The sequence below is a fragment of the Benincasa hispida genome, unplaced genomic scaffold (genome assembly GCF_027475165.1).
Source record: "Benincasa hispida cultivar pf3 unplaced genomic scaffold, pf3_genome.v1.1 HicScf669, whole genome shotgun sequence".
Classification (NCBI taxonomy): Eukaryota; Viridiplantae; Streptophyta; class Magnoliopsida; order Cucurbitales; family Cucurbitaceae; genus Benincasa; species Benincasa hispida.
In genome coordinates, this window is record NW_028326788.1 from 13,573 (window position 1) to 30,297 (window position 16,725).

Genomic DNA, 16,725 nt, shown 5'->3' on the forward strand with positions numbered 1-16,725 from the left:
TCCGTATCGGGTAGCCATATCTGTATCTGTGCTTCATAGCCTAAGACACCTCAAGAAAATGACAATATGAAAAGAATTCCTTATGCATCAACAGTTAGGAGTTTAATGTACGCTATCTTGTGCACGCACCTAGACATGTGCTTTGCAATCGGAATAGTCAGCACGTTCTAATCCAACCCTGAATATAGTCATTGGACTGCTGTTAAGAACATCCTCAAGTATCTTCAGAGAATGAGGGACTATGTATGGCTCTAAGGATTTAATCCTTACTGGATACACTGATTCTGATTTTTAGGCTGATGTGGATTATAGGAAATCTACTTCGAGATCAATATTCACTCTAAATGAATGAGCTATAGTATGAAGAAGCATTAAACAAAGTTATATTGCTGACTCCACCATGGAAGCTGAATACAAAGTTGTATGTGAAGCAGCTAAAGAAGCAGTGTGGCTCAGAAAGTTCTTGACCGATTTGAAAATGGTTCCAAATATGCATCTGCCAATCACCCTGTATTGTGATAATAGTGGAGTAGTTGCTAACTCAAAAGAACCAAGAAGCCATAAATGAGGAAAGCACATTGAACGAAAGTACCATTTCATCATGGAGATCATACACAAAAGAGACATGATTGTCACGCAGATAGCCTGAAAAGACAACCTAGCTAATCCATTTACTAAGGCCCTCACGGCTAAAGTGTTCGTGGGTCACCTAGTGGGACTAGGACTACGAGCTTCATAAATCTAGGGCAAGTGGGAGAATTCATGAGTATATAGATGCCCTAGTTTGTTGGATTTATTCTCTCATACTCAACATTATATATTTGTGTATGTATATATTTAAAACCCACTGGAGTTTTAGTCCAAGTGGGAGTTTGTTGGAAATATCCTAAAACTCGTAGTTTGTAAACATTAAACATATTCTATTCACAATAAAGTTTTTATTGAAATTTTCTCTCAATAAAAGTGTTATTGAATTGCATTCTTTTATAATTCCAATAAACTAACTCATGGCAATAATATGAATTCTTAAACTTTATGTAAGACATAAAAGAGGATCAAGTTTTAGTATATAACCAAAAAGTTCTATAAGTATATGGATAGGGTTAGGTACCTTATCTTGGAGACACTATGGATGCGACCCATTTTTTATATTGATACAAACAATGTGATCTCAAAATCGTTCATGTAGAGACATGCGAGTGGAGACATCCTATGCAAATGACATTTGCATAAGACCGGACTATGAAATAATCACTTTTTCTTATAACAACCGTTTAGTGTTAAAACTGACTGTTTCAAATTCGATGACCTAAGATAATTCGATCTTAATCCTGAGCTAACTATGAACTTCTATCTATTTGGGATTATTCTTTAATCTACATAGGTGAGAGTGGTTCAACATCACCGCTCAATAAGCCTCCCATTTTAGGGGTAAGACGAGATAGATAGTTGGGGGCGTAGTCTTGCAAGACGGAATTCACTCATACCCGTCTTAGGATCAGTATATAGATTGTTCCCTTAAGTACTGACTCCTGGTCTTGAACAATGGGGCCCCGCCCTCTTATGGCAGATAGAGATTGGGTTTATTGGTTGAACCATAAACCAATTGTTCTATAGAGGTTCAGTGGAGACTTAAGGAGCAAGATGTTTTGCAGGGGTAAAATAGTAATCTTGACCTAGCTATAAATACAAACGACCTGTAAAGGATCGACTTACTGATTATGGTTAAATCAAGTGGACAGAAATATATCTACAATGAGAAGAGTGCAACTATTGAGCTATAGTGGTGTGTCTTAGTAGTTAACGAATAGTGATTGATTCGGTTTAAAGAGTTTAACCAATTAATCTCAAATCGTTGGAGCTCATGATCTGTAGGTCCATTAGGTTCCTCTACTAGCTCGTAATAAGATTAAACCTTAGAATAGCGTGTTGAGAGATTTTTTCTTATTCAAACTCGGTTTAGGGTTTGGATTATTATATTTGATACAATTCATGTTTAATTATCGAATTAAATGTTATGGTTCATCGAGAGTTGACAATATTTAAATATGATTTAAATATTTGATGAAGTGTTATATTAATTTAATATTTGATATTAAATTAAATTAATTAAATTGGTTTAATTAATTATCCAAAATTAATTTATCAAATTTTAGATTTATGAAATTCAAAATTATAAAATTTATTTAATTAATTTTGAAATTCAGAATTTCAAAATTTGCTTTTACAAATTAAATCAATTAAATGTTATTTTTGGATTTAGTAGAAAGTGGAAAAATCCCACATTCTCTATTGTCTAATCCACCACATGCCATTAGTTTTGAATGGATTTTGAAGTGGCATCTTCATGCTCATTCCAGTCTGCATGATGAACTTTTTTATATTGGGTTTTTTATTTCATTTTAAGGGTTCATGCAATCATAAATCAAAAAATTAAAAGAAGGAAAAATCTAGTTTTTTCTCTCTTGTTCAACTCTCAAAACCCATATTTAATTTCTCTCAATTTAAGTTCCACAGCTCAATCTAAGACCTGAGAATAGTAGAGAAGACTTATGTGGTGGTCTATTGCATAGATTGAAGAAGAAATCTATGAGAACTCAAGCAATTCGGTGGAAACATCAAAGGTATTATTCTGAAACCCTAATATGTTGAAAACTATGAACATGCATGTTTTTCCTTCTAAATTAATGTAGTTAGAGTGCTTAGATCCTTAATAGCTTCCGTATGTTGATTGTCAACTCCATCAATTGGTATCAAAGAATGTTTTAAGCACTCAATTTACATTAGGCATAGTGAGTATTTTTCATGAGTTGCATGAAATGGTTGCTGAAATGAATTTTTATGGTTTTGGCATCTAAATTTCTGTTCAATTTACATGTAATTGTTGTAATTGGCTCTTTGTTTATGGGTCTTAATGTGTGATTCAGAGTATAAATTTATTAGAGTCATTATAGTTTCAATTAGGTTGTAATTGAAGGAAATCCGAAGCAAGCTCAACAGCAGATTTCCACAATTGTAGCTTCTGTGAGACAGTGTTGCAACGCTACTTTCACAGCATTGCAATGCTGTTCTTCAGCCAACCCAGAAATGAAGAATAAAACCCGTGGCATTGCAACACTGGGATGGAGTGTCATCCTAGCCCATTTTGCACACGCGCCAAATGACCAACAGTTCAACTGAATCGGTTTAACCGGTTCAGGCCTTAGTGGTCCAGTTCAGCTTGATTTTGACTAGTTCAGCGTTTTTTGAAGCCATGGAGGTCCAGTTCAGGCAGTTCGGGTCCGATTTGGTTCGATTCGAGCGGTCTAGAGGCTTTTAGAAGTTTTTTTTTAATTTATTAATGTAATAATTAATTTGTTTGCTTGTTTAGGATGCCAAAAATCCGTCCATTTCAATTTATGTTTAATTATTTATACATTATGAATGTATGTTTAATTGAATTAATTAAATCTTGTATGTGCATATAGTATGTCATGTAGATTTAAAACCCCACCATAGGAAGCATGTATCATGCATTGAAAGTGTGTTATAATATGTTACAATATATAATATGCATGATTAAGGTTTCATGTGTATGTTATAGCATGTCTATACTTTTATAAAGTGTTATAAAATAAGCTAGACATTTAAAATCTATAACAAAGATAACTAGCATGCTCACTTAGGATTAATATATAACAACTTGTTTTAATAGTTAAAATAGGTCGTTATCTTGTAAGACTTTGGTTACAAACTCAACCGGTTTATAATTCTGTCTAAGGTTGGAAGTATTTAAGTTGACGGTTTATGGAACACCTCCTACCTGGTGATTAAAACCAAATTATTGAGTGTTGTTATCCCCATTTTATGAGCATGCGTGAGAGGTGTGAGGTAATAAAAATGGTTTTTATCACTTAGACATCATAGGTTAAAATTCAAATATAGACGTTATACTTGGATAAACCACATAGACTTAGGATGTTTTCTTAGCCGGAATATACCTAAGTAAATATTTACCCAAAACAACTAGAACACTTCAATAGGAGATTAATAATATATACGATATGTTATTCTTAACTCTCACGTCCCTAAGTTCACACCCTAAGATCCATGATCGGCTTCATGTCATTTTTACCGTGACTACTCCATTCAGAAAGTGTTTGCATAGGTCAATAACAAGGTGAATAGGGAAAGTCGTTCGTAGTAAGTGGGTGCAAGAAATGTGTCAATTTGAAGTTAAATGGTCAATTAATTTCGGTTTAGAATTTCATACATGGTAGTAATGACCCCAAGTAGATACCTCAAAAAGTCGGGTTGTTAAGAGTGTTGTTGATATACTATTGATACTCTAATAATGTACATAAAATGAATTTTTAATGATTGCTAATATATTTTTTATACATCTATGTTATATTTTGAGAATATAACACAACTAACGCCAATCGTATATTAGATCATCCAAATCGAACTAATTAAATGAAAATAACTCTATATCAAAACGAACAAAAAAACTTACTATACTTGAATAAATAACGTCGACTATAATATAATTAAAATCACATATATCAATTGTATAAATTATATTCCTTAAATAAAGTAAATTAGTTGATTGGTATACCACATATAAAGTATATAAGGTGATTGATATATAAGTATATTAAACTGCTAATACACAGGTGAAGGTCAAACTATAATAATAAAAAATGGAAAATCAAGTTCCATTTTTTTTTTTTGCTATATTTGCAATTTTAGAAAACCATTGTTAAATTTGCAAATATCCTTATGTTTTTTCTTTCTACCCATTACAATTTTCCATAAAAGTTCTATTTGGACTATTTTTTATAATATTTTATCCAAAAATAACGAAAATAAAACTTTTGGAAAAATATTCTTGGAAGTTTATTTTTGGATAAATATCTTTTAAAATAAATAAATAAATAATTGTCTTCATAATGTTTTAGTTTTTTAATCAATTTTATTTTTATATCAAATTGGCCAATTAATTTTGGTCTCAGTGACCCAGGATATAAATCTCGAAAAGTTGGATTGTTAGAATGGATGGTTTTTTAAAAATGAAAAAAAGAAAACTAATGAATAATAATTTTAAAAAAAAAAAAAAAAGAAAAGAAAAGAAAAGAAAAGAAAGACATTAATGTAAAAAAAAAATGGACATTTTATACCATTTAACCCCGATAAGGGAATAAATGTAATGGGTAGTAAAAATGGTTGTCACATACATATTTTTGGATATTTATTTTTTATGAATATTTATTAAAATGAATAAAACATTATCCAGACAATTATTTATCCAAAAATAACCAAAGTAAAACTCTTGGATAAACATTTTTGGATATTTATTTTTTATAAATATTTTTTAAGATAAATAAAACATTGTCAAGACAATTTTTTTAAAAATAAATAAAATATTGTCAAGACAATTAATTGTCTTGACAATGTTCTATTTATTTTAATAAATTTTATTTGCATTCAAACTGGTTAAATAGTTTTGGTATGAAAATCGTATATATGAAATATTGATCTAAAAAAATCGGATTAGGATTAATAGTTTTTTAAAAAGTAAAAGAAAGAAAACTAATGAATAAGAGTTTTAGAAGAAGAAAAAAATATGGTAAAAAACAATGAAAATTTTATACAAAATAATTGTAATGGGTAGCAAAATTGATTGTCATATATATATTTGCAAATACATCACATTAATAAATAATTTGTGAATATGGCAACTTTATAAATTTTCGGATCTATCACTAAGATAGTAAGTGATAGGTTTATATCATTAACAAATTATTTTTATAGTCTAACACCGATAGAATATTTTTAGCTTTCTATATCTATTTTTTATGATCAATTTGTATGTATTTTATCGATAGACCATTAATATATGTATTTTAGTGATTGTTTTTAAAAAATTATGGATACACACGAAATATTACATTCCGACTTAAAACAAAAGAATCTTCAAAATTCTGGAATGATAAATCAATGGAAAAACAGATTATTTTTATGCATACGAGCAACCATAGTTTCTACATATTTGGTAGAATAGGGTTATGTCTGCCGCTGATTAAAAAAATATATTTTCATGTTTATAATTAATATAATAATTCTACATTTATCAATGATAAATATTTTTCTTTCGAGAAAATGATACTTTTATTATTTACGCCACTTGGGCCAAATGAAAACAGTCTCTAATAGCCCAACACTCAATCCACTTAGGAATAAGCCCAGCCCAAATCCCTGATAATGAATTTAACCTAGCCTTCTTTGCAATACAATCTATAAAATTTGGCTCGCAAATAATATTTAGACTCGTTGTTTATCAATAATTATTTAATATTCCTTTACTACAAATATATCACTAATAATTATGAACGAAATATAAAATGTATATAAGTAAGATTCACCATAGTGTTCAACTAATTGTTGCTTGTTTGCTTATTTGCAATTAGATCAATCACAATTTCATAGAACATGTAAATAATTATTGATAAACAACACGTATAAATATTATTAATATATATATATATATATATTGTATTTATTGGTATGATATATATCAATGTTAGATATAATAAGAAATAAGCAAACCATCACTGTCGAAAACAAAAACTAAACACCACAATTTTATCTTTTATAAGCTATTGATATGATAAATAAAAGATAAACCTCATGACACAACAACATCAAACAGTCATGAATAGACCCTTTTTAGTTCTATTGATATGGTATATCAGCCATGGAGTACTTCATAACAAAAGAACATGTAAATAATCAAATACAGAAAAAAAGTAAAAGTTAAATATCATTGATATAGTATTTATATTTTATTATTAAAAATTATTTTCAAGTATAGGAAAATGAATCAAAATATTTACAAATATAGCAAAATTTTATTGTCTATCTAGGATAAACCGTGATATACTACGATTTGTGTATATCTGTGTCTTGATAGACACAGATAGTAGTTTATCCGGTCTATCCATTACTACAAAACTGGATTTTTATGTCATTTAAAACTGACATTATAGGGGTACATTGTAGGTTGAAAACTGATATTGAAGATCATGTTATAAAAAATATTTAATGTCGATTGTCTTCAATGTCGATTTTAAACCAACATTATAGATGACCAAGATTTCAATGCTAATTATCTTCAATTTCAGTTTTCAATCGATATTGAATACTATTTTTAATGTCTGATTTTCAATCAATATTGAACATTATCTTCAATACCAGTTTATCACCTATTTTTTGTTAGTAATTGTCCAATATAAATGTCTATTATTGTTTTGTCATTAAAAAAAATAAAAGAAAAATAAATATTTGTTGCTTTGCACGATAATATTTATCTTTTACTTGTACATGCACAAAATAAAATCTTAATTACTTTCACAAATCTTCAATAATTCACAAAAGAAAAATTAGACGATAATTTAACTCCAAGACCAAGATAAAATATATTTTTCATCCAAATCAACTCCATATAGTTTCAATAGCAAATCCCTACGTATCAACCATAAAGTATACATATATATTCTACATTGAACAAGTAGAGTATATATGCTAAGTTGCGCACAAGAATAGAATTCAAAATAAATGAATTACAAAATGGTTAAAATGACTAAAAATAAGTTGAAGATAAATGATGTGTGTTCAACGATGTCTTCCCAAGTTTCTTTGATGTCAATTTTTGGAACCTTGAGACTATTCTCCCACCTACAAAGTAGATAAAACAACAATTTGATCAAATAAGTAAAAAAACATAACATGGTATTACCCTCGGGAAAGAATAATAGAAAAAATAGTGAGATAACAAATAAATGTAGGTTTGCCAAACATAAAACTATGATGATAATGTAAAATAAATATCGAAATCTCATATAATTTAAGCATATAAAATACAAGTGAGCTTTAGAATAATTATGAATTAGTTGAAACTGACTTCAAAGTATTATTTTTATGCGAAAATCTTTCCTAAACACTTCTAAGAAAAGTACCAATTAAAGTACTCTAAAAACACCTTAAAATGCGTTAAGTAGTCTAGAATTTCATGTTAAAGAGACAATCAAAGTAACTATCCTAAAGACAATTGGGGGAGGGGAGGGGGTCAAAAGCATAACTATCCTTTAGAACAACATCAAAACCATGCTCGACATTTCAAATTCAAAAAAAAAAAAAAAAAAAAACTCATCAACATAGCAATCACATCAAACAAAACTCATCAACAAAAGCATCAAAGTAACTAAAACAAAATTGAACCTTGAGCATTGACCTCTTAATTCCATACTAAAGGAACCATCAAAAAATTATTCTAAATACGATGAGAGGGCCAAAAGCACAACCATGTTGTAGAACAAATATCAAAACCATACTCAACATTACACATTCAAGAAAACTCATCAAGATGTATAAGATCTAACAAATAAAAAGAAAAGGAAATATGATGTTAAAATTTAAAACAAACAAGAACATAAATGATAATATGATTAAAGACGAAACAAAAGAGTTAAAAGACCTGATGGTGTTGTCAGTGCTCAACCAAATCCAGTGAGGAATAGGCCTATTCTATCTCTTCTTCTTGGCCAACTTCTTGATAGTAAAAGTCTTGTGAAACGACTGAAGATATAAAAGAAAACTCACAATCATAGTTGGGTGAATAAAATTATTGCAAAATTGTTGTTTATGAGATCAGTGGAAGAAGGCAAAGTTGGGTGACCACCATTAATCCATAAGCTTATAAACTCAAAAAATTTAATGAAAATAAACAAACTTTATGAACCCAAGCACGATACACGAATGGATCTGCACCTCCACGTACGACACCTCCACGAACGGAGATTTGCACCTCTACAAACAAACTTGACAACGAACTTGACGACGGAGTTGATGAAAACGAACCGAACGACGACGAGATTTGCACCTCCACGAAGATTTGGTCAAGAACGGAAGAGTGTTTGAAGGAGAGAAGTGAGAAAGGAGAGAGAAGAAAGATAGAGAAATGAAAGAGAAGATGTTTTTATTAAAAGGAAAAAAATAAAATAAATGGATATCTACAAGTTGGCTTTAAACCGACATTATAACCTAATTAAAATATATCTTTAATGTCGATTTAAACTTGACATTAAAGATCTGCTTTTTTTCAAAACCGACATTACACATCTATTTTTAGTATTTCCAGCCGACATTAAAGCCCAAATGCCTTGTAGTGATCACACATAGGTTGTAATATATTGTTATTATATGTAAATATTTTTAACAGTTTTATCATTTAAAATAATTTTTTTATTAATAATGTATATCCATATAATAAATGTAAGAAAATCAACATGCAATAAATCATCATCATATACACATACTAGTAACAAACATAATAGCAAACGACATGCAGACAACCCATGGTAGACACTTTTTACTCATAAAAACTAATTTTGGTTCATATTTTCAAATACTTGGCTATTATTTTGTTTTAAATTGTTATATATATATAATTTTCCATAAAAAGAAAAATAAAAATAAATTTTTATTAATAAATAAAAATTACCTCTTTGACTAGTTAGTAAGGATCCTTGTCGACCCACTTTTATTTTTTCACAAGTAGGAGAGAGGAGAAATTTTTCAATTTTTTTCAAAAGAATAAATAATACAAATTATTAGAAAATTCTTGGTGACCAATTTGGAGGCTAAGTCTTATTGTTCATTTCAGCTCTGTTGATATCAATGAATGTGGAATGCACTACTTCATGCTTCTTTTTTTTTCCACTTTGCACGTGCAATCACTTTTCCATTATAAAAAATTATATATCTTTATTATAGAAGAAAAACATAATGTAAAATATATAAAATGTTCTTTGTTATACTTAGGTTTATTTCTGCAAAAAGAAATGTCCATTTGGTATGATATTTTTTTACTAAGATCCAAATTTCACTTGATTCAGATTTTAAAAATAACGAAGAATAACCTTTCGTTTATGTCACAAACTACTTGTTTAACGTTTTTTTTTTTTTTTTCAAAATGGTAAATGTGATTTAGAGAGCAGAGAGAAGTGCAAGCATAATAAATTGATGCAAGCAAAATATTAAATATACTTATTTTTAAAAGTTGGGTCAAACGTGATTTGTAGGGGTATTTTGGGTTGGGTCGGATAACTTTTAGACCCAACCCATTTGTTTGGTTTGTTAATTTCTTCAATCTACCCAACCATGAAACTTTTTGGTTGAATTGGTTGAGTTAACCGGATTATTTATTTAAATTTATTTTCCACACGAAAAAAAAATTGATTTAATTATTTTCATATATTGAATTAAGATTTAAAAATGATTTCAATTTATGTAATGAATTTTTTGTTTCCAAAGTGTTAAAAAACTATTTTTAGAAGTTATTGGAGAATAAATTATTAAAAAAATAAATTTTAAATAAATATATGTATATAAAATTGTATCATAAGTTAAAAAATATATATTTTAAGTTAATATAAGTTCGAGTTGGTTTGGATTATTTTAATTATATGTGACCCATGAACCAATCCAACCCACAAATATTTCATGTATTTTAACTGAACTCAACTCAAATAGGTTGATAACTCAATTAAAACAGCATAGATTGAGTTGGATTGATCGATTCTTTCGGGTCATCGAGTTTTTTGAACACCCCTAATGATTTGGATGGTAAAATTTGTATCCTTAATTATATAAAGCTTGCATTGGAAGCTAAGGAGGACAAAGCTTTGTTGGAGCTAAAACATACACCTCTCTTTTTCTCTCTTTTTCTCAGTTTCTTTTCATCTCCTTTGCCCACTAACTCCCAAGCTTGCCAAAATCATATTCATCCCTATTTCATAAAAGAGACAAGCTTATTCATGTTCTTTTCCCCTTTCTTCCCTTTAAAATTTATTCTTCTCCTTTCCTTTCTCTTTTCACACACCTCCATGGAAAACTACATGCTTTTTTCTTCATTTTTTTTTACTTCTTTTCACTTCCCAATGTGTCTGCCTTTTTATCTGATAGTGAGCAAACCAATGCCTTCCTATCACTATATATAAGGCCATTTGTTTAGATTGGATAAGATTTAGATTAGATTTAGAGCCCTTTCTTATACACAATTCAATTACCCAAATAATAAATTTGTCCAACCTAAACAACCTTAGATATACGATACATCCAACTCAATGCAAAATTATCGTACACTATAATTAAGATACAATATGTAGTATTAAGTATATTATTTAAAATGTAATGAACAAAGTCTCACGTTAGCTAGATAAGGGGATAATCATGTATATAAGTAATGAAAAGTATCTCTACTGATATAAAGATTTTTGGATGAAAGCAAAAGTAAATTAATCATGTTTAGAATGAACAGTATCATACATCATGGGATATTTAGAGGGTTGTTGTCTCGAAAATATATATTAACCAATAAACAGTATAGGAAGCAAACGAGAGTAGACCAATAGAAAAGAGATAGATGATTAACGAGAAAAGTAGGTGTGTGTTTATAATGAGAGAGATGGGGTTAGGATTATGAAATGAATGTGTGGGTATGATTAGATATACAAGTAGATGATTGAAGGGAAGACTCTTTTTAGGCTCCATTCTTTTGAAATGGAGAGGTCCAACCCAGCCACTACCACAAAGCAAAGTAAAACACAATAAAGAAGAGAAAGCAAACACACACACATACACACACTCTCCCTCGAGAATAGGCACAACGCTCACATATCATCATCCCTCCCATTTTAGATTTCATGGTATCCAAAGCTAGATTGCCAAAACCCTACAAAACACATATAACCTTTTTGTTTTTGTTCCCCTTTTCTTTTAGTTTAGGATAATGATTAGGTACAATTTAAACTACACTTGATCACATGCTTCCGTTTTTCTTATACCCTAAAAATAAAAAATTAGATCTTTTTTTAAACAAAAATTACCACATGACACATTACTATTGGGTGTTTCTTGGACTTGGCTGCACCCAAACTTTTTTTTTTTTCTTTAGTTTAATACTACAATACCCATGGAATACTATTAATATAAACAGAATTTTAAGCCATGGCAAAAACCAAATCATTTATCATTGAAAATTAAGTTTAGTTAGAGTGATTGATTTCATATAGTTTTCTCGGATCTAATTTTATAATATTTTGTTATGAATTCAACCTTGAATCTAATGTATGTGCATAACTTTGAAAACATTAGCTAGTCACTAATGATATTTGGATAGCATTAAAATTAATAAGTTCAATTTTTTTATTCTTTCAATAATGCATAATGTATTAAGGAGCGAATGAAACATTATAATTAGGGCAAAGAATATGACATAATTATTAATGCATGAGACAAAATATAGAACTTTTTGAGGCATAAAATTTTGGTATATATGGGGAGGGAGGGGATGGCATATATTTTGCTTTTCAGCTACCTTTTCCTTTATCTTTTGTTTTTGATTTTTTTGTTTTTTGTTTTTTTTTTTTTTTTTTTTGAGTAATGAGAAAAATTTGACACATATATTGCAATGGGGACTATAAGTACCCCATGAACTTGATTGATATATATTGGGTGCCATATTGCATTCACCATAAAAATCACCAAAAACAAAAAATCTCATATCTAAAAGACTAATTCATTTAGCATCATTCTAGCTTTTCAACTTCTTTATACTCCAAAAGGGCCCAATCAACTTTTTGATTTACAACCAAATATATTATTATTATTATTATTTAAAAAAGAAACCAATAAAGAAACTCAACTTAAAGGATACTCTAACTTTGTCATCACCACCAAAAGTTGGTAATTTTCCCCATGGAAAAGGATAAGATAGTAAAGGGAGAGAGATTCTTTGCCTTGTATACCTTATGCCATTCCCCACTTTTATTTTCCATTTGATGAGGGAAAGAGAAGTTTTGGCTTTATGATTGCCCTAATACTTTGGATTCCTTCTCTCTCCATATAAAATTATGTACCTTTTTATGCATTTAAGAATAACCCTAACATTTTTGTGCCACCCATGTTTTTTTTTACTATACACCAATAGAATATCACAAACATTAAAAAGAAAAAAGAAATTTTGCAAAAGTCTTAATGGGGTTAGACCCACCATTTCCCATTATGTTTCTTTTTTGTTTCAATTTCATTCTAATAGGCTTGATTTCATCCTTGGATTTTTAGTTTATTCACTTTCTATATCTTTAAGAGCATGTATTAATGTTATGATGCTTATCTTGCTAATGACCAATCTTAATTAAACCTTTTCAAAGTACACAATCAAATCCTACCTTTCCTTTTTCTTGTTTTCCAAGAAAATTATACCATTACCCTTTTCTCGAGAGTTTAGAAATCAATTAAAATCCTAACTTCAACCCGTCTCAGATTTATACTACATCATTCATTTACTATCTTCACACATGCATTTATTAATTAATAACCAAAATGATCATGAAAATTTCAAAAGTGCTTTTAATTAATAAAAAATGCTTTTCATTTGTTTTTCTAATAAAGCGTACTAAACTTCATTAGACAAATTTTAACATTTACATGCATTTTTCTTAATAGTCCAGATGTGATACTCTCGTTGGTAGTTAGTTTATAATATTATTATATACTCACTCCTCCCACTCCAACTCCCACACTCTCCTTCCCATCTCTTCATATATATACAATATAATGGATAAATGATAGGTCTAAGTTAATCATGAATAAGACTAAGCTATACTATGGAATATTTATATATGGTGTCAAAATGATATGCCTTTCATAATGAAGGATAATGGGTGAGAAGTGGGAACACCCAATCCCACAAAAAATAAATAAATAAAATAAAATCTTAAAAAACTCCTTCACAATTTCCACTACCCTTCACTCATCACCATCCTCATCATGATATTTTTAAGAAATTAAAATTATCATAAGATAAAAGCTAATAATTAGATAAATCCTAGAATGTATTTAATTTTATATTTCCTTTTTATTTACATAAAAAAAATAAAAATTAAAAATATTTATCATATGACAATTTTTTATTAAACAATTGTCTGAATTGCATAAAGATAGATACAGACAACATCTAAATTTTTCTTTACAAAAACTACATCATTTTTTTATTTGTTTTTCAATTTAAACCTCTTTGGATTCTTATAATTCTTGATACTTCTATTTTAATTCAAAATAATTTTGACTTTTATTATTATTTTCCATAAACTAAAATAGGTATAGAAAAGCCACATAAAATTGGCTAAAGCAGATATTAAAGTAGTGCACACGTGACAATAAAATAATAGTTAAATAACTATTAATTCTTGAGTTGTTTTTAAATATAGAAAAATAAATAAAATATTTACAAAATATAGCAAAATTTTATAACTATCACCGATAAAAGTTTATCAGTATCTATCAATTCTATCCTTCATAGTTTCGAGATTTTACTATATTTTGTAAATAATTTCAATAGTTTTACCATTTGAAATAATTTTCCTTAATTCTTTTAATAGACTCTAATCAAAATTCATAAACTAAAATGAGATTTAAACTCTTTGTTGAAATATTTAAAATTATTTATGAAAAAAACACTTAAATTGGAATTGAAAAAAAAAAAAGTGAATTGCTTAAATTATTATTTTGAAAAGTTAATTAATTATAAATTTATGATAATGGAAAGAAGAAAATCACTATGAACGATTAATAAATTGCATAATGAATTAAGTTAAATAGCCTAGATTTAGGCACGATATTTACAAGTGGACTGCAGGTGGGATGGTAGGATCCACACACACACACATTTTTAAGTTCAAACTTTGTAAAGCAACTCAAGCGTCAATTCTGTTCTACTAGTAGAGTTAGCCAATTTAGAAAAAAAGAGATTATTTGGGATCTTGACATCAAAAACATCTATTTTGAGATCTTTTCATCCACATTATTCTATAAAATTAAGATTGATCTACTAAGAATATCGAATGTTCACGAGAGACAATGCTACTCGAAGAATCTCGCTTGTTAAGGACTTAATAGAGGTAAAGATTGTCATCCCTCTCTACAAGTATATGACGATATTTCATTGAAGAAAACATTTTGATCACCTCAAAATTCGTTTTTGATAGAGTAAACTAACATGCAGCGAAAAAAAAAAACATAATTAATAAGCACTCTAATTACATTTAATTTGAGTTTGAAACATGCATTGAAAAAAAAAAATCAAAAGAGGGTTTCAAGAACACAGTAGCTTTGATGAAAACTCTTCAATTTTAGCTGAAATCTACGAATTGAGTCCTCAATTCTTCAGTAGACCACCACAGAGATCTTCTCTACTATTTTCTGACTTGAATTGTGTGATGGAAACACTGAATTGAGTAGGATTTGAGTGAGATAGAGGAGGATTTGCTTGGTTTTCACTTTCTGCATAATTTCAGTTAACAAACTGATTGCATCAATCAGTAATTGAAGTTCAAAACTTCAATTTACACGTGAAGACCATGCAAATTAGTTCGCATGGTTAATGTCACTTCAATTTTCATTGAGTGAAAAAATCCAAGGTTGGATTTTTCCACTTTCAATTTTAAATTCAAATGATTTTGATTATCAAATTAAATTAAATATGATTTTTCAAAGGAAAAAAAAATTAATTTAATTTTATAATTTTGAATTTTCAAAAATTCAAAATTCTAATTAATCAAATTATCAATTTTGAACAAATTTCATAATTAAATAAAATTGAATAATTAATTAAATTAAGTTTAATTAATTTAATTTAATATCAAATATTATATATTATATTTTACCTCATCAAATATTTAAAAATTTTGAATTCTCCACTTTTATTTAATTTCGACAAAAATTAAACGTTTCAATTGTATCAAATACAATTAATAGAAATCCTGATTGAATTTAAACATTTCAAATCTCCTCGAGTCAAAATTTACTCAATTCACTAATCCAAGATAATACGAGCTAGTAGAGGAACCTTATGAACCTATAGATCATGAGCTCCAATGATTTGCATTTAATTGGTTAAACTCCTTAAATCGAATTAATCACCATTCGTTAACTACCAAGACACAACACCATAGCTCGATAGTTGCACTCTCCTTACTGTAGATATATTTCTGTCCATTTTAACCATAATAGGTAAGTCGATTCTTCACAGGTCGTTCGTATTTATAACTAGGTCAAAATTATCGTTTTACCCATGTAAATACATCTTGCTCCTTAAGCTCCCACTGATCCTCTATTGAACAATTGGTTTATAGTCTGACTCATAAACCATGACCCTCTTGATCAAGAGAGGTCGAAGCTCCTTTGTTCAAGACCAGGATTCAGTGCTTAAAAGAACAACCTATCTGTTAACCCTAAATCAAGTAAGAGTGACTTCCATCTTGCAAAACTATGTCCCCAACTATTTATCCTATTTTATCCCCAAAATGGGAGGCTTATTGAGCAGTGTTGTTGGACTACTCTCACCTATGCAGATCAAAGGATAATCCCGAACAAACAGGAGTTCGTAGTTAGCTCAGGATTAAAATCGAGGTACCCTAGGTCATTGAAATTTGAAATAGTTAGTTTTAACAGTAAACGATCGTTATAAAGAAAAGTGACTATTTCGTGGTCCGATCTTATGCAAACTCATTGCATAGGATTCCTCCACTCGCATGTCTCTACATGAATGATTTTAAGATCACATCATTTGTATCAGTATATAAAATGGGTCACATCCAATAGTGTCATTAGGATGAGGTACTC

The 16,725-nt window shown here is 28.9% G+C and overlaps 1 long non-coding RNA gene across 1 annotated transcript; it reads right to left on the minus strand.

Annotated features, from left to right (window-relative positions):
* Nucleotides 1-7,432: 7,432 nt before the first annotated feature.
* LOC150030039 (uncharacterized) lies at nucleotides 7,433-9,012 on the minus strand. The gene is made up of 2 exons (XR_016527196.1): nucleotides 8,516-9,012; nucleotides 7,433-7,716 (listed from the first exon to the last, which is right to left on the minus strand). It is a non-coding gene; the product is annotated as an uncharacterized LOC150030039 (long non-coding RNA).
* Between the last annotated feature and the right edge of the window lie 7,713 nt (nucleotides 9,013-16,725).